Source organism: Diceros bicornis, chromosome 38 (genome assembly GCF_020826845.1).
Source record: "Diceros bicornis minor isolate mBicDic1 chromosome 38, mDicBic1.mat.cur, whole genome shotgun sequence".
NCBI lineage: Eukaryota > Metazoa > Chordata > Mammalia > Perissodactyla > Rhinocerotidae > Diceros > Diceros bicornis.
In genome coordinates this window covers 32142331-32166976 of record NC_080777.1, presented here as the reverse complement: position 1 = coordinate 32166976, position 24646 = coordinate 32142331, and positions in this window count along the sequence as shown.

Sequence of the window (24646 nt, the reverse complement as noted above, 5' to 3'; positions counted from 1 at the left end):
GGGAGAATGAGGGAGCAGGCAGAGGGGTGAGCAGGGGCTCAGTAGAGTCAGGGAGGGAAAAGTTACAGAGTGTTGGTCAGTGCAGTGTAATCTGGCCAGTTGTGTCTGCTGGTTGGAAATGATCAAAGTTTCACTTTTCTCCTCTCACAGAGTCTGGGAGACAGACACCCTGTCCTCATCTCAAGGAATGGCTCTCAGGACCTTGAGAAATGCATTCCTTGGTTATTAGAGACACTTATATATATAAGTGTCTCTAAATATATATTTTTATATATATATTATATATATATATATATAAAACTCCAAAGGACAGAGGAAATATTCACAGTTGTAAGCACTTTTGGGTAAATGCTCTAAGAAAGGGATGTCAGAGGCAAATGATTGAGTGTTGGCCAGAACAAACAGTCAGTTCTTTTGGCTGCCTTGAGCTTTCTCAGGCCGACACTCTTTAAGGGGACAGGGGTCATCCTAGGGATGTGGATTTGAGCTGTTAGAAACTGTGTCAGTGTTTAAGTCTTATAATGCGTGTGGAGGTGTGAAACCATTTGTGCTGAGAGGCTGTAGTTATTATAGGACAAGATTGAGGCCTAGTCAAGAAGAGGGCTCAATGGAGCCTGGCTTGAGTTTGGTCAAGTACAGGATCATATATAGAAATAAGATATGTACATTTTTTGGATAATATAAATCATTATATTGAATAATATAATATATTGAATTAAATAATATATATAATGAATATATATTGAATGTGTATAAATAACATAAGTATGTGTACATATATTTGAATTAAATAATATAAATATATAGAAGAGAGTGACATCAACATCATGGCAGAGTGAGCTTCCCCTATTGAACTCTCCTCGTCTAAGACACAACAAAAAGGACATTCATAGTCCAACAGAAGCTATTCACAAATAATATAAATATATATATATGATTTCAAGGAATATTCAGACATAATAGAAATTTCCAGGGCCAGCTCCGGGGCTTAGCAGTTAGGTGCGCGCGCTCCACTGCTGATGGCCCGGGTTCGGATCTCAGGTGCGCACCAATGCACTGCTTCTCCGGCCATGCTGAGGCGGCGTCCCACATACAGCAACTAGAAGGATGTGCAACTATGACATACAACTATCTACTGGGGCTTTGGGGGAAAAAATAAATAAATAAAATTATTTTAAAAAAATATTGATACATAAAATAGCCAAAATTTCTTGGTACGTCTATGACAAGCTGTTTAATCAAGATGGTAACTCAGAAAGAGCATATAAACAGCAAAACCTACCATATTGACTTGGGTCACCCTCAGGAAAAACATATGTCCTCTCCCATTTTAACATTCCAAAACAAATTCACCATACTAGTGAGTCCGTCTTGTCAAGTTCAGGTCTGTCTAGCCAGAAGTCATTCATGTATATGGTAAGATTTACTTGATTTTTTAACAAAGATAAAAAGATAAATGGCTTTTTGTATTTTTGCCTGTTTCATCTATAAAGATCTTACATTACAATTTAATAGCTTCAGCCTGCTACAGTAATTTAAAGAGCATTTTGAAACTTGTAATATGCCATGTCCAACAGGATGTAGTAAAAAAATCAGTAGTTCACAATCCAACAATGCTTATTTAGATTCATTACCAACAATACTTACACTTCAAAGACACCAATAACCAACATGTCATTTGTTCCTCCTGCAGAATTTCATAGGTTGTTAAATTCTGGTATCATCCAAAAGTATAATTAGGATGCTATCATTAAAATGTATTTTTTTATCAGAAATATTAAAACTAATGATTAAACTATTAAACTAAATGATTAACTAAATATTAAAACTAATGGCAACTAACGATCTGTTGTCTTTCCCTATGGTTTATCTTTTCTAGAATATCATATAAATGAAATCCTACTGTATTTGGCATTTTAACCTTTCACCTTCTCAGTTGTGGGAGATCAAGATTTGGCCACCCTGAAATCCATCTCTTTACCTTGGTTGTTTTCTCTAGGGACATTTGACCTCCCCCACTAACGGCCTAAAGAATTTGACATAGTTACTCCTTCCTGGAACAGATCTATCATGATGACTGTAAAGATAATGTAGGATAAATGTTACAATAGGAAAGGCACCAACAAGCCCATCTTAAGGGAAAGTCTGAATCTCTGGCCACATTCTCTGGATGGCCCTGCGAGAAGTTGCCAGACAATCAATTACATTTACAAGGAAAATCTCCATTTGTAAAGGTATCTCCCTCTCTGTTTTGGGAAGAGGGGGGGATGGCCTCATTTCTAGAGGCTTATCAATGTGAAAGGTGAGGCCTTAAATCTGCATAATAACCTTACTCTTGTTTACTGTGCTTTAGTGGTAATCTCCTGTAACTGACTCCCCCCATCCCCAACACCCTCCTTTGTCTTTGGCTGAACATGGTATTTAAGACAAGAATTTCTGCCATTGTGTTGAGAAACGCAGTGTCCCTGCTTTCTCCCATGTATACATGTTATTAAACTTGGTATTATTTTCTCCTGCTAACCTGTCTTGTTAATTATTTGGCCAGCCATAAGAACCTTAAAGAAAAGGGCAGAGGGAGATTCCACCTCTTCCCCCGACACAGTCAAATCAAAATTTGAAAATTCTTGCTCTACGAGCTTTCCCAATCTAAATTCTTACAATTCTAAATGAGTATGGAGACGAAACACACACTACATACTACTTCTAAAAACCTCCTCCTTCTCCGATTTTAATTTTAGCACCAACTGCCAAGAAAAACCTTTCCACTGAAAACAAAATTCCATACACATTATGTCAATCATCAATTGATCAGTCATCAGTCTATGTTAACAGAATGTGAGTTATTATTAGGAAGCTACATAATTTGCACCAAAGACTGTTTAAAGCTCCTTTCATTAAATGCAGTTTACAACCATTCACAGGCTTCAAAGTTCCCCTTGCAAATATAGAGTCAATTATCAGAAACCATTAATGGGATTAGGCTTTTCTATAAAAGTGGTCCCAAGGAAGTAGGAAGGCTTATTTGTTTCAAGAACGCAATGAGGAGCCCAATAGCCTGAGCGGAGTCAGGCAGAGGAGCGCTGACCACTGGCTGTCTTCTGAAGGAAAGTGTTCACCCCAGGATGTCGAGACCTGGCCTAGACGGGCCCCGGGGAGCATGAACTCAAGGGCTCGCGCAGAGGGCAGGCGACTCCTTGCCGCCCCCTGCACCTCCGCTGGGTGGGCAGGAGGCCCCGCCAGGGTGGGGCCCCGCCAAGGCAGAGGGACCCGCCGGCCAGGCGGCGCTCCTCTGCTCCTCAAAGGGACAGAGTTGGGCTCCCGCCTGGGGCAGCCCGCCAGCAGCCCCGTCCCCCGACCCCATCCGCCGACCCCCCCCACCGCGCTCCCGCCATCTGCGGCGGAGATCTCCACGCCGAGCCCGCCGCCCACCGCCTACCTCAGCGCCGCCTCCTGCCCAGCGCTCCTCCACACTGCAGAAAGGAGAGCTCCCCTGTGCTGAAAATCATGGAGGAAGGATCCAGAAACCGCCAATCCCCCTACACAAACCTCAGAGACAGCCACCTGTGCACCTGGGGCCCCGCCTCCAGTGCACACGCCCCGGGGCTCTCCAGCTCGCCAACCCCTCTGCCGCTCTGAGAGCCAGTCCTGCGCATGCGCGGGCCTCCAAGAATACAATGGGAGACGCTGGGGAGCACCCGGAGGGGGATGGGGGTGCGGGGACCAAGGTGTACCTGAGAGGGAGAGCGGGAGCTGGCTGGCACTCTGCAGGCCTTGACTCTGCTCTCCCTGGATGACCAGCAGCTCCTGGAGAAAATCTGCCTTCCATTGAGGCGGCTCCTCCTGTCCTGAGCAGCACGTTACATGATCTAACATTTGTTTAAAAAAGAACAATGACATCCTTAACACCTGATGTGTCGTGTCCCCAGAAGAATTCTCTGCTTCCCCAGAAGACTAGACAGCGAGCAGCTGGGACTGAGTTCTGATCTAGGAAGGAAGGACGCTGAGGGCACAGCTGTCTCCCCTCTGCCGGCTCCTTCCTCTGATCTGTGGCCGTGATGGGGCCACAGCGTTGGGGACTCGTGCAGGTGACAACACTCACATGTTTGCCCACCATATTACATTTCTCATGGTTGAGTGGTTAAAATGGGAGGCTAGCTGTCAGTTTTTCTGACGATTTCACTTGCAGAAATGTCTTTGGACAAAGAAGTTTGTTTTCTTAATTTCTGATTTTTATAATCAATAACAATAGTTAAAATACTTATTTTCTTAATCTCATTGGCATGCTAAAACAAACAAGTCACTTGGTTTTCACCAAATTGGCCACATTTTCATTAAAACTTTGGAAGTATTGCTGTTTGAGGTAAAGAAAGCATTTGGGAAGAACAATTACCCTTGGATAATATCTTCCCAGATAAATGTACAAACACACAGTTATGAGCCGTTCTGAGGGGCCTGGGAAATCCAGTTTGAGTTCTACAATGGATCATCTGAAGTAAGGTTAAATTAGTAATTTTCTGAGGAGTTTACAAGTAAATATTCACGTCGCCTTCATCAAATAGGTCTGATGATTTAAATGAAGGTTGAGCTTAATGATAAAAGTTTTCAAGAGACTGAGAAATATTAAGTAAATGTACTTAAAAAACAAAAAGGTGCAAATCAAAGTAAAGCCCGCCATTATCCTCTTTAAAACAAAGTCACAGTAGCACTATTGTCAAGGTACGAGAAGGAATAGAAATGCTTTATAAAGTCAATTCTTCACTTCTAAATGACCTAACGTGACATTCTAGAAGTGTCCATAGTCTTTCACTCATCTAGATTAAAATTGCTCAATTTATATTTTAAAGACTAATGTATCTGAGGGCAAAATATTCAAGGTCATTGTTTAATTGTTTTTCATTGTTGCAAAGTACATGGGTATAAAGTGTGGCTGAAATCCATGGTCTTGGAGAAGAAAAATATATAGAACTTATTTATCACTCTCACAGCATGTCCTGACTTAATCCTACAAATATCCCAAGAATAAAGCCTCAGTGAATTCCATTCTGTTCTTAGATATGACATCTTTCATTTCTAATGTATATTCTCAAATAAGGCTCTAGCTAGTAATTATGTTCCTGATGCAAATAGGCAGTAAAAAAGAATCCATGCTTGATTAACTCGGGCTCAAGAGGACTACTTAGAACCAAAATTTGTTTTTTGCTTTGTTTTTCTTTATCGATTTCTTTCTTTCTCCTCAGTGGAGTCGGCAGATAAATGACACAGAAAGCTGAGAGACTAGAGGGCAGGGTCTTGAAGAATGTAGGATTTCCTAATCTTCCAGATCTTTTTTATCTTTAAAATTCTGTGATTTTTGCTATTTACATAGGGGTTCATTTTTTTCATTATTTCTCATAGTGATCATAATAGTGAGACTAACAAAACTTAGCACCTGTGGAACATTTTTCGTCGTAAAAATTTATGTCATTCTGACAACTGTTAATATTTTAAAAAGCCACTAAGAGATAACCTGATGCTCAGAGGATTATTAGGGTGGTGAGATTGTTCTGTACATAATGGTGGCTACATGTCGCTATATGTGTGTCAAAACTCATGTAACTGTACAACACAAAGAGTGACCCTTAATCTAGGGACTGTAGTTCATAATGTGGGAGATCAAGATTTGGCCACCCTGAAATCTATCTCTTTACCTTGGTTGTTTTCTCTGAGGACATTTGACCTCCCCCACTAACTGCCTAAAGAATTTGACATACTAACTCCTTCCTGGAACAGATCTTCTGTCTGATGGTTGTAATATAATGTATAACAGATGTTACAATAGAAAAGACACCAACAAGCCCATCTTCTCAGAAGTTCTGTCTCTGGCCACATTCTTTGGATGGTCCTGTAAGGAGTTGCCAGATAGACATTTACATTTATAAGGGAAATCTCCATTTGTAAAGGTATCTCCCTCTCTGTATTTGGGAAGAGGGGGGATGACCTCATTCCTAGAAACTTATCAATGTGAAAAATGAGCCCTTAAATCTGCATAATAACCTTACTCTTGTTTACTGTGCTTTAGTGGTAATCTCCTGTAACTGATTCCCCTCACCCCCAACATCCTCCTTTGTCATTAGCTGAACATGGTATTTAAGACGAGAATTTCTGCTATTGTGTTGAGAAACGCAGTGTCCCTGCTTTCTCCTATGTATACATGTTATTAAACTTGGTATTATTTTCTCCTGCTAACCTGTCTTGTTAATTATTTGGGCAGCCATAAGAACCTTAAGGAAAAGGGCAGAGGGAGATTCTCTCTCACTTCCCCAACAATAACAACGTTTCAATATTGTTCATTCATTGTAACAAACGTATCACACTAATGCAAGGTGTTAATAACAGGGGAGATGGCGCTTGGGAGAGAAGGGAGAGGCAGTACGGTGGGTGTATGGAGCTCTATGTACTGTGGGAGATCAAGATTTGGCCACCCTGAAATATATCTCTTTACCTTGATTGTTTTCTCTGAGGGACATTTGACCTCCCCCACTAACTGCCTAAAGAATTTGACATGGTGGCTCCTTCCTGGAACAGATCTTCTATCATGATGGCTGTAAAGATAATGTAGGATAGAGGTTACAATAGGAAAGGCACCAAGCCTCCTTTATCAAAAACTCTGTGTCTCCCTGACCACATTATCTATAGATGACCCTGAAAAGAATTGTTTTCCTGCCCTCTGAAGTCCCAAGCCACTACCCGCCCCCAACACGCTCCTCGCCTTTAGCTGCGATATTTAAGCAAGCAGCTTAGACAGAGGGACGAGTTGCTCATTTCTGAGTTTCTCCCATGTATACACGTTATTAAACTTGGTATTATTTTCTCCTGCTAACTTGTCTTGTTAATTATTTGGCCAGCCATAAGAACCTTAAGGAAAAGGGCAGAGGGAGACTCTCTCCCTCCCCCGACATGCTATCTGTTCAATTCTCTGTGAATCTAAAACAGTATTGTTAAGAATAAAGTGTTTAAAGATTTTTTGAAAGGCACCGAAAGGTGAGCTAACACTGTAGGGCATCTATTTTGTGCAGAAGGGCAAGGAAGAAGAAGTTGAAATGATTTAAAAAGTTCACCTTGTGACAGTTTGAATTGTGGTGTGTTTCTGAAGCCTTAGACAAGGGCAGGACATAGAATTTGAGACAGGAATGAAATAAAGGAGAAGGAAGACATCAGCGTGATCAGAGCTGATCAATTAATGTTTAGGACAAGTTACTATATTGGATGGATTTGTTTTTATTTTCTTTGCTTTTTAGAAACCTTACACCTTTCTATGAAAGCCACACGTGCACAGTGTCAACAGGTATGTTTCTTACCGAGCGGCACCTGCTTCTCTCCCTCTGCATCTTCTATTCCCTCCCCCTCCTCTCACCACCTCTGACTGATGGTCGCTGTTTTTATCTCCCTTCCTTACTCTTCCTTTCTCCTAATTTTTTTTTTTTCTTTATCTTTGTGTTTCTTTCTCCTCTAACACATCAGACTAACCATAACCTTCCTGGTCACTGTTTAGTTCCACTGAAGGAACTCAGTGGTTTCCATCAAGAAATGATAGATCAGTGTTCTGGGAAAATTTTCTCTATTTCAGCTACTTCTCCACCCTCAATCTGAAGCAGGAAAATTTCTTGGACGTTGAACCAATTTTTTATATTTTTTTTCTTTTTCGAAACCAAATTTCAGAGCTCCTGGTTGTGTTGGAAAAATTCCTGAAGAAGGCTGCCTGGAGTTGAGCGGATAGTTCTTCCTATGGCCATAAAAAAGAATCCTTATTTTGTCCATGGGGCCTCAGGAGAAGCCCTCGTGAGAGAGGAATCCTTGCTAACCCTATGTTGTACCTAGGACTGGCTTCTCCTAAGACAGTGGTTCTCGAACTCCAGTGTGCATTAGAACTGTGGGGAGGTTCCCTACAACACAGAATGCTGAGCCCATCCCACAATTTGTGATCCAGTAGGATGGCGGACACAAGAATTTACATCTCTGATCATTTCCCAGGTGATACTGCTGACCAGCTACACATTGAGAACCACCGGCTTAGAAACCTTAAGTTTCAAAGGATGCTTTGCTTGAACAGACAGCCAAAACTATCAAAATCTTAATCAAGATTCACAAACAACTTCAATGAGTTGGCATTTGGATCTAGAGGCTCCTGAATTTTCAGGGGCTAAAGCAAAGATTACTCTGAGTTCAAGGTTTATGACTCTCCTAAGTGTTGCCCAATTCCTTTGCTTGCTTCCCTCGACCCCTACTTGGCTGGGAAAGAATATTAAAAACAAAGCCAGCTTTGATTATTTAATCTTCAGTCAATTCAGACATTTTTGAGGAAGATTTCTTTGACAGAATAGCCAACTTTCTTTTATCTACACTATTGGAAACGAATTATTAGTGATAACAATGGTTATTTATTGAGGACCTAATATGTCTCAAGCCCTTTACAGACTTATTGCTCTGCTTCTCAGAACCCTACGGCATCCCAGGTGTGTTTACTGTTTCTCTACCACTCCTCTAATGAACCCCCCAGACCACAATTATATTTGACTTCACCATGCCTTCTCTCATTTAATTTAGCAGTAGATTAAAATTAAAGAAGAAACTTGAAGGGGTCTTGAGCCCCAGCAGGAGAAGGTCTAAAGTCTATCCAGGACAAATGGCTTAATGTTGGTTTCTGAGAAGTTTCCAGGGACGAAAACTCCACAACCTCCAGAAATCAGTTCTGATATCTCTAATCAATGATATACATTAATTAATTGGTTTTTTATTGATTGATTGATTGTCTGCTATATTACTTTGCCATATAATAAAATTTTTTTGTGTGTTATTTAAATAATTTTCACTTTATATCCACTTTTTAAATTTAGCCTTCTCTGGACTTCCTCATACATTGAAGATGGTAATTGTCACCTATTAGCATTTTCCTCTTCTGTTTAGATCACCTCAGTTTCTTTACTGTATTAAAAATATTTAATAAGGCCGACCCCATGGCTTAGCGGTTAAGTGCGTGTGCTCCGCTGCTGGTGGCCCGGGTTCGGATCCCGGGCACGCACCGACGCACAGCTTCTCCGGCCATGCTGAGGCCTCGTCCCACATACAGCAACTAGAAGGATGTGCAGCTATGACATACAACTATCTACTGGGGCTTTGGGGGAAAAAATAAATAAATAAAATTATAAAAAATATATATAAATATTTAATAAGTGTTGTTCTTTTTTTCTCCAGTTCTTCTCTAGGTTCAATTTATTGGGTAGTATAGTGGAAAGATGACTTCAGAGGCCCTGTGTGGTAAAGAATCATCTTTGTACTGTATTCAATGTGAATAAAATCTATATTAGTTTTGTGTTCAGTCTAATCTGGAATCTGAACCTTTCTTCCTCCCTCCCTCTATTGTCTGGAATAGTTAATAATCCCAGACTTAGAGTTTTGCTTGTGGAAAGTGTTTCTTGTTCTTGTTGGTTAGTTGGTTTGACCATCTAACAATTCAATTTATTTAGTAGATATGTCAGTTTTCCTATTTTATGTTTTTTTGTGTGTGTCAGTTTCAGTATATGGGTTTTTTATAAAGTGAATTTTGACCTTTGCTGTCTAATTCATAGTGTTAAGTATTTCACAAAATGGTGTATCTCGTTAAGATCTAAGCACTCTGTAGAGAATACTTCTTATTTGATTTCTGATACTGGTCATTTGTGTTTCATTTCTTTTTCTTTTCCTTAATCAGTTTTGCTAGTGGTTTATTAACATTATTAATATTTTAAAAATAACTACTTTTAGCCTGATTTATTTCTTTAGTATTTTTCTATTTCATTGATTCTTATCTTTATTATTGTTTCCTATCTGTATTTTTTCCAGTGTTATTCTCTTTTAATTCTTGAGACAGAAGCTGAGATTGTGGATTTCCTGTCTTTCTTCCATACTCATACATTCATTTAAGGGTACACACTGATGTAGCTGGTATCTCTTGTCTTCCCTAGTGTATTTCTAAACTCTGTGCTGCAAGCCATGTCTGCCCCATAGTGTCTTCAGCCCATGATCTGCAACCATGCCAGCCTTTGTGTGTCTCCGTCCCTCTACCTGAAGCTCATATCTTGTGTCGAGTGTCACCATCTCATATGACTGCAGCCCATGTCTGCCCTTTTGTTTTGTCAAGATTTTCTCTTCCCTCTGTCCATACCACCTCTCAAAAGTCTCCATTCCTTGTTCCTGTAGCCCTTGCCAACCCATATGAGTCTCCATCCCCTCTCTCTAAAACCCATGTCAGACAACTAATGTCATTCTCTCACTTACCTGCAGCACGTATATTTTCCTCGAGTGTCTCTATCTCCTGTGCCCACATTTTATACCAGACCTCACATGTCTCTCTCATTCCATGTGTCTGCATCCCTTTCCATCCCTGAGTGTGCCTGTCCGCTGTGCTTCAGCCCATGCCAGCTCGTGTTTGTCTACATTCTCTGTGCCTCCAGCCCATCTAGACAACCAGTGTTTTCATTTACTGTTCCTCTAGCCCCTGTCTGAACTCGTGTGTTTCCTTACCCTGTGCCTGCAACCCATGTGTGCCTCAAGTGTCTTCACTCAAGGTCTCACGCTTGGGTGTCATTCACTTGTTAAAGGACATCTTGGTTCCTTCTAGGTTTTGGCCACTGTGAATAAAGCTGCTTTTTAGATGTTCTTAGGGGTCTGTGTGTGGATGTATATTTTCGCAGTAGTTGGAGAAATACATTGCTGCACAATTGGTGCACCGTATAGTGACACTATATTTAGCTTTACAAGAATTAGCAAGATGTCTTCTTAAGAGGTTGTACTGTGTGTATTCCCATCAGCAGTGAATGAGATTTCCTATTGTCCTACATCCTCACCAGTAATTGGTATTGTTAGTTTTTGGTTTTTAGCTATTCTACTAGAAGAGTAGAGTATTTCATTGGTGTTTTAATTTGCTTTTTCTTGATGCACAATGGATTTTATTTTCCAATAATTCCTTGTTGTTGAGCAATTTATATTTGCTTATTTGCCATGTATATATATATTTTTGGTAACTTGTCTATTCATATTTTGGTCTATTTATTTTAATTTGGGGAGTTTGTTTTCTTGTTGCAGTATTTGATTGGTTCTTTGAATATTTTGCATGCAGGTCTTTCTGCAGATATGTGTTTTACAAATGTATTATCCTAGTCAGGAGTTTGCATTTCCACTCTGTGAATGCTGTCTTTCCCAGATTGGAGAGTTTAAATTTAACCAAGTCCACATGATCAACTATTTTCTTCATGGATTGTGCTTTTTGTCTTGTATATGAAAACTAATCATCAAACTATAAATCATGAAGGTTTTCTCCTGTTTCCCAGTATGATTTTTACAGTTTTGCATTTTATATTTAAGTTGATGAGTGATTTTGAGTAAATTTATGTCTAAGGTGCAAAGTTGGTGTCTTTGTTCATTTATTTCCATAGGGTAGTCCTTTTGTATCATCACCATGGTTGATGATGACTAGAGACTAAAAGACTAAAGACCTAAAAGACTATTATTTTTTATGTTGGAGTGCATTTATTGTCTTGACCAAGATCAATTTGTCTGTATTTTCAGAGGTCTATGTGTGGACTTTCCATGTTTTTTCATTTACTTCTGTGTCTATTCATTTTTTTTTATTTTTTAATTTTTATTTATTTATTTTTCCCCCAAAGCCCCAGTAGATAATTGTATGTCACAGCTGCACATCCTTCCTGTTGCTGCACGTGGGACACCGCCCCAGCATGGCTGGAAAAGCAGTCGTAGGGGCGCCCCTGGGATCCGAACCCGGGCTGCCTGCAGCGGAGCGCGTGCACCCAACCGCCAAGCCATGGGGCCGGCCCTATTCTTTTTAAAATATCAGGGCTCAGATCCCTGGCCTGCACCGACGCACGGCTTCTCTGGCCATGCTGAGGCTGCATCCCACATACAGCAACTAGAAGGACGTGCAGCTATGACATACAAATATCTACTGGGGCTTTGGGGGAAAAAATAAATAAATGAAATTAAAAAAAGTAATTCAGAACAAAAACCACCATCCTAGTTGATGAATATTTAATGGGGACTCTGTCAGTCCCAGAGCTGCTGACAGAGGCAGTTCCCAAAGCTCCAGCAGGTCCCGGGAGAGGACAGCACTGGTAATCAGTGTCGTCAGAGTTTGGATGAGGCGTGGTCATTCTGTGGATGTTAGAACTGAGTGGAGTGCTCAAATGCAGCCCAGTGACTCTAGACCTGAGCTCGGCTCAGAAGCCAGTTGACTTGTCATTCGCTCTGAGCATGGTGTCTTCCGTCTGCTTGTGCCCCTTTTTGCCATTTCTCATGCTTCTCCTAACTCTTTCTCTTTCCTACACCTTCTTTCTTATTTTTTCTCTCTTTCTTACTTTTACTCTCTATTATATTCCTTCTCCTTATCAATTTTTTCTTCCTTCTCTTATTGTTCTCATTCATTTTCTTTTTACTTTGTAGTACAGTTACTCTGTACATCACGTTCATCTTAAAATCTTGACCCTCTACAACTTTTATACTTCAGCTAGCTATTTTGAAGAAAGTGTTTTGATAAATTTCTCTTAGATGTTATAACATGGTGATTCAAGGAGACAAAAACTATCACGAAAGGAATGGGGATGGAGAATGAATTCAGTTCAGGTAGCCATGGAATTAGACAGAGGGAAACTGAGAGCTTAGGTGTGGGTGTTCAAAATATTTCTTGATACATCTTTGTAGTTCATTGGTGTGGTAAACTGCACACAGTCTTATTTACTGTTGGAGCCCAGAAGTTTGCTCCTCTGGGCAGGTCAGCAGGTCTCGCTTGGCCTATAGAAAAGAAGCTAGGAAACACTGCCTGCATTTCTAATGTAAAGAACTGTTCGTGTTCCACCAGGAGATCTTTTGGGCTCTTCCCTGCACTATCTGAATAGAAAAAGAGGAAGAGAAGCTTTTCTCAATCTGCACAAAGCCGGGACCTTATCTTGAGTTTGAGAGGATTTGCATGTGACTGAAAACAAAGTGTTCCCAAGTTTGGATTTGCTTTAACAAGATCTATTGGCTGGCTTTGATGTTAAAGGTCTTTATTCAAAATTGGCTACCTCTAGTGTTAAGTTCAGAGTTGAGATTTGTGAGTATAAGAAAGAAGAATCCCTTTTTGATTAACTCAATGAAATACAATATTTGGGAAAATGGTTATATTTGATGGCCACTTGTTAATATTCTGTTGCCACAGTGACATCTGTTGGTAAGTGACTACTTCATGCTATTCTCGATTATTTCTGTTTGAAAGACACGCCCTGAGCTTGATAAATAAATTGCAAGCAATAGGATATATTGGAGCATATGAGGAAGCCATTTGAGGTAAATCTAATTCAGCCTGAGTTTGTTTTTCCAAAAGGGCCTGCCACCTGCATTGTGTATCTGCTTTGCCATGTCTCAAAGAGAAGAGTAAATTCCTTTAAGGTAAGGATGCAGCTTTCCCCTCATTGGCATTGCCTTAAGGATAAGCATTTCTCCCTAAGCTGGGATTATACTGCTGCACTCATCCTGTGACCACCCAGTTTGAGACAACAGACCTGACACCAGCCAAACCCATCAAGACAGCAGACCTGCTCCCTGTTGTGTCCATCAATAGCTATTCTGGCAGGGCAACCTGGCATGGTGATCTTGTGGCTATTGTAAAAGGTACATTACAATCCTACGTGATACATGCTCTTTGACGATACATAACTGCTCTATACATCCCACTTCTTCAGTGCCTTTCCTTCCTTATGGAAGGAAGGCCCAAGGCCATGGTCCTCAAACCTTGGCTCATAATAAATTCACCCCAATTTTGATTTGTACATTGGTTACAGATTATCGACGTAGACATTCCTTGGTGTAATCATGGCAGGATTTCAGAGAAACCCACCAGAGACCACCTGGAATCTACACTGAACTGGCATTGGGTACCAATAGGGGCTCATTGTGTCCTCCAGATTACTGCATACTTCAGGTGACCCCAGTGAGTTCTCCTGAAACTTAGACCTCTTTATTTTAAGTCCACGCTCCAGAGTGTATTCAAGCTGTTTTCAAGCCTTAAGGCTAGATGTCTTGTCGGGGGAAGAGGGAGAATCTCCTTCTGCCCTTTTCCTTAAGGTTCTTATGGCTGGCCAAATAATTAAAAAGACAGGTTAGCAGGAGAAAATAATACCAAGTTTAATAACATTTATACATGGGAGAAACTCAGAAATGAGCAACTCGCCCCTCTGTCTAAGCTGCTTGCTTAAGTATTGCAGCTAAAGGCGAGGAACATGTTGGGAGTGGGTAGTGCCCTGGGACTTCAGAGGGCAGGAGGACAATTCTTTTCAGGGTCATCTATAGATAATGTGGTCAGGGAGAGACAAAGTTTTTGATAAAAGAGGCTTGGTGCCTTTCCTATTATAACCTCTATCCTACATTATCCTTACAGCCGTCATGATAGATCTGTTCCAGGAAGGAGATACCGTGTCAAATTCTTTAGGCAGTTAGTGGGGGAGGTCAAATGTCCTTCAGAGAAAACAATCAAGGTAAAGAGATATATTTTAGGGTGGCCAAATCTTGATCTCCCACAGTCTTAAGGTGGTGCTGGTACATTCTCTAGGTCAGAGGAACCTAGGGAGGAATTCCTAAGAAAGAGAAATGTAAAGGGAATTTCATAGGCCTGGGGAGCCTAGGGGGAACTTTTGGAGTGAATGGGGCAGGGTGACTTATTAATATGGCTTAAAATTGGGAAGAATTATGTTTATAAAGTATGAATAAAACTGCTTGATAGAGAAATGAGAGACTGAATCTGTTCAGCTCCGAAGAAAAGGGACATGGTTCCTCCCGACCTTTCATGAATTCTCAGGCAACTGAGAATCTCAACGGGGGTGTCAGAGGCGAACACCACGACGTGTAACGGTCCTTCCTATAGGGAGCTCCACTATCATTCATGTTAATTAATCACAGGTTCGTCCAGGGACGCACACAGGAGGGTTGGTCACCCGGGCTCCACACCCCCATGGCAGTACCTAGACTGCGGGCGGAAGAAACTGAGGCACATAAGAGAGTGATTACGACCTTTCTTTAGCGAGAAACACTCACAAGCAGTACACTCTTGACCCACTACACAGTCCCTAGAAATTGTTCAGACTTTGTAGCAAAATAAAAGAAAAGAAAAGCGGGAAATTGAGTTTGCTGAACCGTTCCCGGCTGGGCGGCCTGGCCTCTGAACCCAGGAGACTTGCCCAAGTGCTAAGACAGCAGGGGGACTAAGACTGAAAGAAAAAAAAAAGGTTAAGAAGATTTCTGCAGATAGAAGCTAATAAATTTTCTAAAACAACGGCTATAAAATCTTTGTTGCATTTGTCTGTTCTTTATGTGTGCGTCTCTACATGTATGTTGTATGTGTGTGATATCTTACCTCCGGAGGTTATGGTCAAAATCCAGAGGTCTATTCAATTAACTTGAAGTAAGCACTTACAAAAGTTGTTTCTAAATCCAAATATTTTTCCAGTTAACGTGATATGAAATAATCTTTGGTAAATAAAAGCTTATTTAAGCTTGTTAGTTTTCAGCACTGGATATGATGCAGATATGCAGCCTTTATTCGTCAAATAAATTGATGTTATTTCTATTACAAAACTGGTCTCAAAAATAGTAAATGATGGCTAATATTATCTAATGTCTCATAAAGTCTTGTAGGCAATCTAAATAATTATTGAGGGGCCGCCCCGTGGCTTGGCGGTTAAGTGCGCGCGCTCCGCTGCTGGTGGCTCGGGTTCAGATCCCGGGTGCGCACCGATGCACCACTTGTCAGGCCATGCTGTGGCGGCGTCCCATATAAAGTGGGGGAAGATGGGCACAGATGTTAGCCCAGGGCCAGTCTTCGTCAGCAAAAACAGGAAGATTAGCATGGAAGTTAGCTGAGGGCTGATCTTCCTCAGAAAAAAAAAAATTCATTAGGTATCTAGGTCATTTCCAAATAAGATAAAATATTGGACATTGATTGCTAAATATAGGTTTATCTACTTTTGGCTTATTACAGAAAAACTAAAAGGTGTTTTGGGTCTATTGGTAAACATGTCTTGTGTTTTATTTAGAAGATTGTACTATAAGGTAACATGTTTCGCAAAATTATAAAAAGTGTCCATATAAATTTGTCAAGCCACAAAATGCTAAAGTAAAAGAAATTTTATAATTGCTTACTTAGTTTTTACTTAAAAATTAATGTTTCTAAGGGTTAAAAATTTCTAATATGTGATTACTCTACTAAAAAATTAAGAAAAATATGTTTGTATTCAAGGAGAGTAAGATGTGTGTTTTCATTAAGAAGATATGAAAAATGGAAATATTTTTGTTTGGTTAGGAAAGATAAATTTGCCCTGAAAAGTACTAGAAGGAAAAAAAAAACAGCACATGGCACAAATTCTGAATGTAAACAAAAAGTTATAGAAGGTTTGTTGAAGAGAAACCCTGAGGAGTTTTATACACGGTCAAGTTGGTTAAGATTAAACTAAATCCGATTAAGTAAATGATTTTTAATATCAAAAGTAAGCTGGTACAAAATTCAAATTTGGTCTTCTTCCTTTTAAAAGGATAATTTTATTCTACTCTTTTTTTTCTTCCCCCAAAGCCCCAGTATATACTTGTACGTCAGAGTTGCACATCCTTCTAGTTGCTGTATGTGGGACGTGGCCTCAAAATGGCTGGAGAAGCAGTGCGTCGGTGCGCGTCTGGGATCAGAACCAGGGCCGCCAGCAGTGGAGCGTGCGCACTCAACCGCTAAGCCACAGGGCCGGCCCTATTCTACTCTTAATCTACTCTTGATAGAGGTTATTACATAAAAAGATTTTTCTTCACCTTTGAGTTAAGTTTATCTAAAGAACAGAAATCTGTTTTGTTAAGGTAATTTCCTATGTTCAAAAGACTGAGGTTTCTCTATTAAGGTCTTTTTGACTGTTTAACTGCTGTTTGTTAACTAAGCATGGTTTCACTGCGACAAGAGCAGCAACTACTTGATCTTGTCTGACCAAGTGTTTAAAACCCTTCTATATTTTTGAAAATCTCCCCAAAATTCATATCCTAAATAAAGTCTGTCTAATAACTTTTTTCTTTGAGAATTTTCAAAGGGCCCTGGCAATTCTCAAGCAAATTTTCTCTCTTCCTATAAAGAGGGAGATACTAAACTAATTAGACTTGTTAAGTATGCTAAATTGCACGGGTAGCATTGTCAAGTAAATGAGAAAACTTCTTAGGTTATACTGCGTAGGTAAATATTACTCACTATTTTAACCCTACCATCTTGCTTCCAACATTACAAGGGGAAGGACCACGACTGCATTCTATTTAATTTCGTTTACAGATGGGTCTTACTTAAGTGATAAGCAAGATATTACCAAGCTGGATATACTGTCCAGCCTCGAGAATGCCTGTGTGAGGGAAGAGGGAGAATCCCCCTCTGCCTTTTCCCTTAAGGTTCTTATGGCTGGCCAAATAATTAACAAGACAGGTTAGCAGGAGAAAATAATACCAAATATAATAACATGTACACATGGGAGAAACCAGGGACAATGTGTTTCTCAACACAATAGCAGAAATTCTGATCTTAAATACCATCTTTACATAAAGACAGAGGAGGATGTTGGGGGTGGGGGTGTCAGTTACAGGAGATCATCACTAAAGCTCTGTAAACAAGAGTAAGGTTATTATGCAGATTTAAGGCCTCACCTTCCACATTGATAAGTTTCTAGAAATGAGGTCATACCCCCTCTTCCCAATACAGAGAGGGAGATACCTTTACAAATGGAGATTTCCCTTATAAATGTAAATGTTTGTCTGACAACGCCTTGGCAGGGCCATCCAGACAATGTGGCCAGAGAGACAGAACTTCTGATAAGATGGGTTTGTTGGTGTCTTTCCTATTGTAACATCTATTTTACATTATATTACAGCCATCAGATAGAAGATCTGTTGCGGGAAAGAGTTACTATGTCAAATTCTTTAGGCAGTTAGTGGGGGAGGTCAAATGTCCGTCAGAGAAAACAATCGAGGTAAAGAGATATATTTCAGGGTGGCCAAATCTTGATCTCCCACACCTGCTAATTCCTATTAAATCTGCTAACCCAGTAAAAGACTTCTTTCCATAGGCTTGAAAGAAATTGCCACCAAAGAAGAGAAACAGATATAGCAGTCAAAAGGGGGAGTTTTTGACACCCCCTCACAGATGTGGTTTGCACCCAGTAAAAAAAACCATAGTACCTATTGGAGCACAATTGCCACTGCTCCAGCATATACACCAATGAACCCGTTGGGCACCTGAAAAGATAATTTTGTGGGAAGACCAATGCTTTTAAAAACCTTCTCCCACAGCAGCTTATAAAGCTATACTGATTGTGCTATATGCCCAAAATATCATCTAGGGACACTACTACATGAATCACAAGGCCACTTTCCCTTTACTAAGGGACCCTTTGAGGTATATCAATCGGACTTTGTCCAAATGCCACCATCTCAAGGATAAATGTATCTTGTAATGACTGCATGTTCTCACATTGGGTTGAGGCCTTTCCTTGCAGAAGAGCAATGGCTCTAATAGTAGGTAAATTACTATTAGAGAGAATAATTCCTGTTTGGGGAATTCCTGCTGAGTTACATAGTGACCAGGGAACTCATTTCACTGGACAAATAATTAGTCTATTTGTAATATTGGGCCAATGATACAGCATTTCCACTGCACTTAACATTCCCAATCCTCAGGATTGGTGGAAAGAACTAACGGCACAATCAAAACTCAATTGGCAAAGCTTTCAGGAACATTTCATCTCATGGCTGAAAGCTCTTCCACTACCGCTCCTCAATCTTAGATCCACGCCCTTTGCTAAACATCGGCTGTCTCCTTTTGAGATAATAACTGTAAAGCCTATGCAATTAGATAAAGAAATGTATGGATCAACTTCACGTAAAGAAAATATCTTAATTACTTCCAAGGTCTCATTGAGACACTTAAAAATATATATATATGAGAAGTCGGTAGCCGATTCTTTTTACAGAGCCCTCCCAGACCTTAAGGATGATAACCTAGAAAATTTATTTATCAGAAGAGACATCAAATAAAAGACTCTACAGCCCTATTGGAAAAGACCATACCAGGTACTTTTAACCAGTTCGTGCGCTGCAGAATCAAAAGACATAGACTCATGGATTCACATTTCTTGTTTTAAAAAGAGGCTTTTACATCTAAGCGCGTTACAGTTCCTATTTCTGAAAGCTGACTTCAACTGGCCAATACGAATATCTCCAAACCAGGACGAGAAGAAGACAACATCAGTTATAGACAGCTGTCCCAAGACTCCAGACCAGGACTGTATTCCCAACCTTAAATCCACTCATTTAAACCTTTGTTATGCTTAAACTGTATACCTATTTTATAATTGTTACATTTAAGATTTTCATAATACTATCATACTTAAGGAAGGTCCTTGATTTGGAACAGACTGCTCTTAAAGTCCAGGCATTTATCGGGTGGCTCCTAATATAACTTAATGGTTGTATAGAACAAATCTCTGGCCTTGACTACTGGCCTGATGGCTAAAACACTGCACCCAATCTTCCCTTAAATGCAGGGAAGGATTCACAGTGACAACTGCTGCCAACCTGCCTCTGCTTAAGGCCAGGCGGGCTCATTCAGTGTTCCCCTGGTATGACCACCGAGCAGCTAGCTATATTTGTTCCTTTTTTAGGGCTAAATGGTGTCACATCACATACAGAAGCCCTTAATGACAGTCAAGTAGGAATTGCCTTATTAAATACTAAAATGTCTTTAATAAAAAGACTGTCCTTCAAAATAGAATGGCCTTAGATATTTTAACTACATCCCAAGGTGGTACATGTACAATCATTCAAACTGAATGCTGTGTTTTCATACCTGATGAGTCTTCTAATGTGTCGTCTCTGCTAAAGCCCATGAAAAAGCAGGTGAATGCCCTAAGCGAGCCTGCACCCGGTCTTGAGTTGTTCGGTTGGCTCCCTTCTGGTATTGGTTCCCTTTTTCCATCTGCATTGCAATTCCTATTTCTATTACTTCTTGGAATTCTTGTACTAGCCATAATGTTTAAACTAATTGCTGTTTTCTATACTCAGTGCTGTGAGACTGTCATGTAAGCTGGAGTAATGAAAGCTGAGGTGGTCGATTGATCTTATAACCTTGAACCAACTTCCTTTTTTCATAGGGGCTATGCCTAAGAACTCATTTTACACTAATCTTTTCAAAGATGTTAAATTATTATCATTGTTACTGTACTTGTTCTATAATTGTGAATAGCGTAAATACAAGGATTCATAAAAAGCACAGATACAATGTTTGTGCAACAACCTAAAATTAATCCAAAACCCATGAAATGCTTCCTCTATTAATATATATATACCTCTTTGCTTGTCCACTATATCCAATTAATTCCCCCCAAGGTGGACAACTGGGCAAATAAATGAGATAAAAGCCTGGCACCGAGGGACATGAGGGACCCAGGGCAGGCAGCAACCACTCTGGGGCCGAGGGACAATATTTTGATCATTCAATGCTTTCTATCAAAAGATTATAGATCAAAAGGGAGAAAATGACAAATAAATGGCAAGCAATAGGATATATTGGAACATATGAGGAAGTATGGGGGAAGTATTGTTTTGGGGTAAAACAAATTTGGCCTGGGTTTGTTTTTCCAGAAGGGCCTGTCACCTGCGTTGTGTATCTGCTTTGCCATGTCCCAAAGAGAAGAATAAATGCCCTTAATATAAGGATTCAACTTCCCCCTCCTTGGCATTTCCTTAAGGATAAGCATTTCTCCCTAGGCTGGGATTTGACTGCTGCACTGATCCTGTGACCACCCAGCTCCAGACAACAGACCTGACACCAGCCACGCCCTCCCCACTGTGTCCATCAATAGCTATTCTGGCAGGGCAATCTGGCAGGGCGATCTTGTGGTTATTGTGAAAGGGACATTGCAATCTGATGTGATACATGCTCTTTGATGGTATATAACAGCTCTGTACACTCCACTTCTTTGGTACCCTTCCTTCTTTAGGGAAGGAAGGCCCTGGGCCATGGTCCTCAAAAGTTGGTTCATAATAAACTCACCCCAATTTGATTTATGGATTGATTATAGATTATTTACGTCGACATGTTTTACAAGTAATATCTTGAAAGGAAAAAACAATAAAGCAGCAGCCCTGCATTACACATGAAAGTTGTGCTCCCCCTGGAGGGAAAATGAGGATACAACATTGGTCAAGTACTTGATTTTATAATCCACTGGTGCCTTTCAAAAATATAGCTTTATTATTGTAAGAGTAAAGATATCCTTAAGAATAGTGCCACAAAACAGGTTTTCCCAGCTTCTTTTTGTCAACTATGAGAGTGACATCAGCCTGGGGCACTTGAAGAGGCATGGTGGACTCAGCTGAGGGCTATTTAATTACTGTGAGATGATTAGCCAATAGCAAATAAGATGCAGCATGATTAAAAAGAGTTAAAGGGACATAAAGTTGGAAATAATTAGGAAAAATAGTGCCTTCAAAATATCCTCTCATTATTTTATAGCATTTTTTTTGAGGCATAACTAGGATAGTATGTTAGATTTTTCTAAATCTTTATCTCCAGGACATATATTACTGAGTTCTTCATTAAATAAGATAATGCCAAAGAAAACCTGGACAAAAGTATTCTGTACTATCAACAAGGACAAAACATGTACAACATTGCTCTATATATTAATATTCCAGCTGTAATAGTTAAGATATATATTCATGTGAGTAAAATTATAATGAATTTCTATTTTTCTCAGGCCGTGAACCATGGTAAAATATATAGTAATAAGCAGAAAACCTGATGAACTAGGTGATTTAAAACACCTGATGTTACAGCTTGGACATTCAAGGGTGAAATAGATCAATTTAAATTTCACACCTTCTGCTTTCCTTGTAGCCAGTGAAGTGTCTGGAAGACGGAAAGCACATAAAATTAATTGAGAGTTAAGAGTATTTGGAAGCAGTTGAGGTTAAGCCCTCAACAATGGTGGCCCTTACTTCTGGAGCCATTGACTCTTTGTCATAAGTTTATTGTATAGACGAGTTCTCTCCTTAGATGATTTGTGTATGTTTCATAGAAGAGAGACAGGGCAAGAGAATTAACTATCACTCCACACCGGTTGTGGAGTGATATATATTACCTCATGCAATTCTTACAGTAATCCTTTAAAGTAACTATTATAATTCATATTTAACTGATAAACAAAACCATGTTTAGGGGCCTGCCCTGTGGCGCAAGCGGTTAAGCACACGCACTCTGCTGTGCCAGCCTGGGGTTCACCAGTTCTGATCCTGGGCGCGCGCCAATGCACTGGTTGACCAGACATGCTGTGGCGGCGTCCCGTATAAAGTGGAGGAAGATGGGCACGAATGTTAGCCCAGGGTCGGTCTTTCTCAGCAAAAAATGATGAGGATTGGCAGAAGTTAGCACAGGGCTGATCTTCCTCACAAAAAAAAATAAAAAAGACCATGTTTACAAAATTGATCAAGGGTAGAGGGAAGATCTGAACATCAGTCTGTTGGGTTTTATGCCTCTATTCTCTCCACTGTGATAAAAATGGTACTTCAACATGGGTACTCACCATCTGGCTATTTAATACCAGCTCCTGCCAACATCATTGGATGAGATGAGATGAGAAGTTTACTTCCAAAGTTAACCTATTATATTTAAACTATACTATTTATGAGTCAAATGTCAAGTCATATTTTAGAGGCATAGAGAACAACTGATTACTTCTCCTACACATTTTTCAGTTTTATTATAACTTTGTTGTGCCACATTGTGTCAACTTTGTGTCAACTTTACCAACTTTAGTGCTTCACTGTTCTTTTTTAAAACGCTTACAATTTCATTTTCCATGTAAAGCACCTTGCTGTTTTCTTCTTAGTCACTAGATGGCAGTTTTGTATGTCTGTAAATTACCACTGCAGCAGGAAACAAGAGGTCTTAAGCCAGTTTGCTCTGTACAAATGATGGACATAGGAGGATTTCTGGTCCATCAAGGCTGCCTGTGTTATTCTGTGGCTGTAACAGGGATGTCCAGGACTGCTTAGTCAGAGGCATGAAGCAGAGTCAGAAAGCATCCTCTAAGTTCTTCTTCAGATGTGAGTTCAGGCACTTACCCTCTCACCTGAGCACACTGGAGTTTATTGAATGCGTTCTGACTCTTTCTCTCACCCTCTAGTTAATAAGTCTGGGAGATCCATACACCTAGAAAAAACACACGACTCATAAAGCCTTTTCTCAACTAAATGGAGTTGAGGCCTATGGTGCTGCCCGAGAGTCTGATGCTTAAAGCAAACGCAGCTGGTGCTCATGTGGAGGGAAAGAGCGTCAGCTACCCCTGGAGGGCTTTTACTGATGCTCCTATGGAATGAGCAAGTTTAAAATAAAACCACATTGCTTAAACCTCACTAACTGATTATTTTATTTTCAAGTAATATGCTGTGAAAATCTGCTATGTCTAAGAAACTATTTCATAAAACTGAAACAATTCTGTTTTTTATTCTCTGGTATTTGAAATACTATTAAAACTGTAACTCCTTTAACATTCTACAATATACAAACAGGCAAATATCAATTATATTCTCTAAAAATGTTTGCTCCCATGTTAAAGATTAATATATGGTAGCAAAACGGGTTACCACCCAGTTTTTAACTAATTTTTTGCTTTTGAAATTACATATAAAATTTGTGTTTTGAAGTATTTTCCTAAAACTCAGCAACTTTCCGATATAAATAGACTAGTTGACAGGTAACTTTAATGAAATTTGATCTTTAAAACTCTAGCTTTGTGTAAGAATTGATAATATCAAGCAGTTGAAAGTTGGGTCTCTCCACATTATGATATTTATTAATTGTGAATAGCCACATCTATTACAAAGTGCTGAATAATAAAAAGAAATTAAACAATATCAGCCTTCTCTTACCCCACATGTACAGTTTATACGCAAATAAACTCTCAAAGGTCAGGAAAATGCTTATGATTTCAGCTAACTGGTAAAATACTATCTCATTCCAGTTTTAAACTCATTTGAAATTGACTTAAAACTCTTCTCTTAGGATCCTGCTCTGATCAGTGCCCCCTGGTCCCCTCAATGTCTCATTTGATTGCAAACCTATCTGAGGAATTGAATATTCTTTTCCATTTGTTCTCTATAAGGTATCTGTGATAGTGCTTTTTATACAATGACCACTTGGTACAATTTATTATTAGTTTCAGAAACATCTTTGGCCGGCCTTGTGGCTTAGCGGTTAAGTGTGCACGTTGCACTACTGGCAGCCTGAGTTCTGATCTCGGGCGCGCACTGACGTACCGCTTCTCTGGCCATGCTGAGGCTGCATCCCACATACAGCACCTAGAAGGATGTGCAACTATGACATACAACTATCTAGTGGGGCTTTGGGGGAAAAAAAAGGAGGAGGATTGGCAATAGATGTTAGCTCAGATCTGGTCTTCCTCAGCAAAAAAAAAAGAGGAGGATTAGCATGGATGTTAGCTCAGGGCTGATCTTCCTCACAAAAAAAGAGAAACATCTTTATTTAGGAACAAATCAAGGAAACAGATGTGAG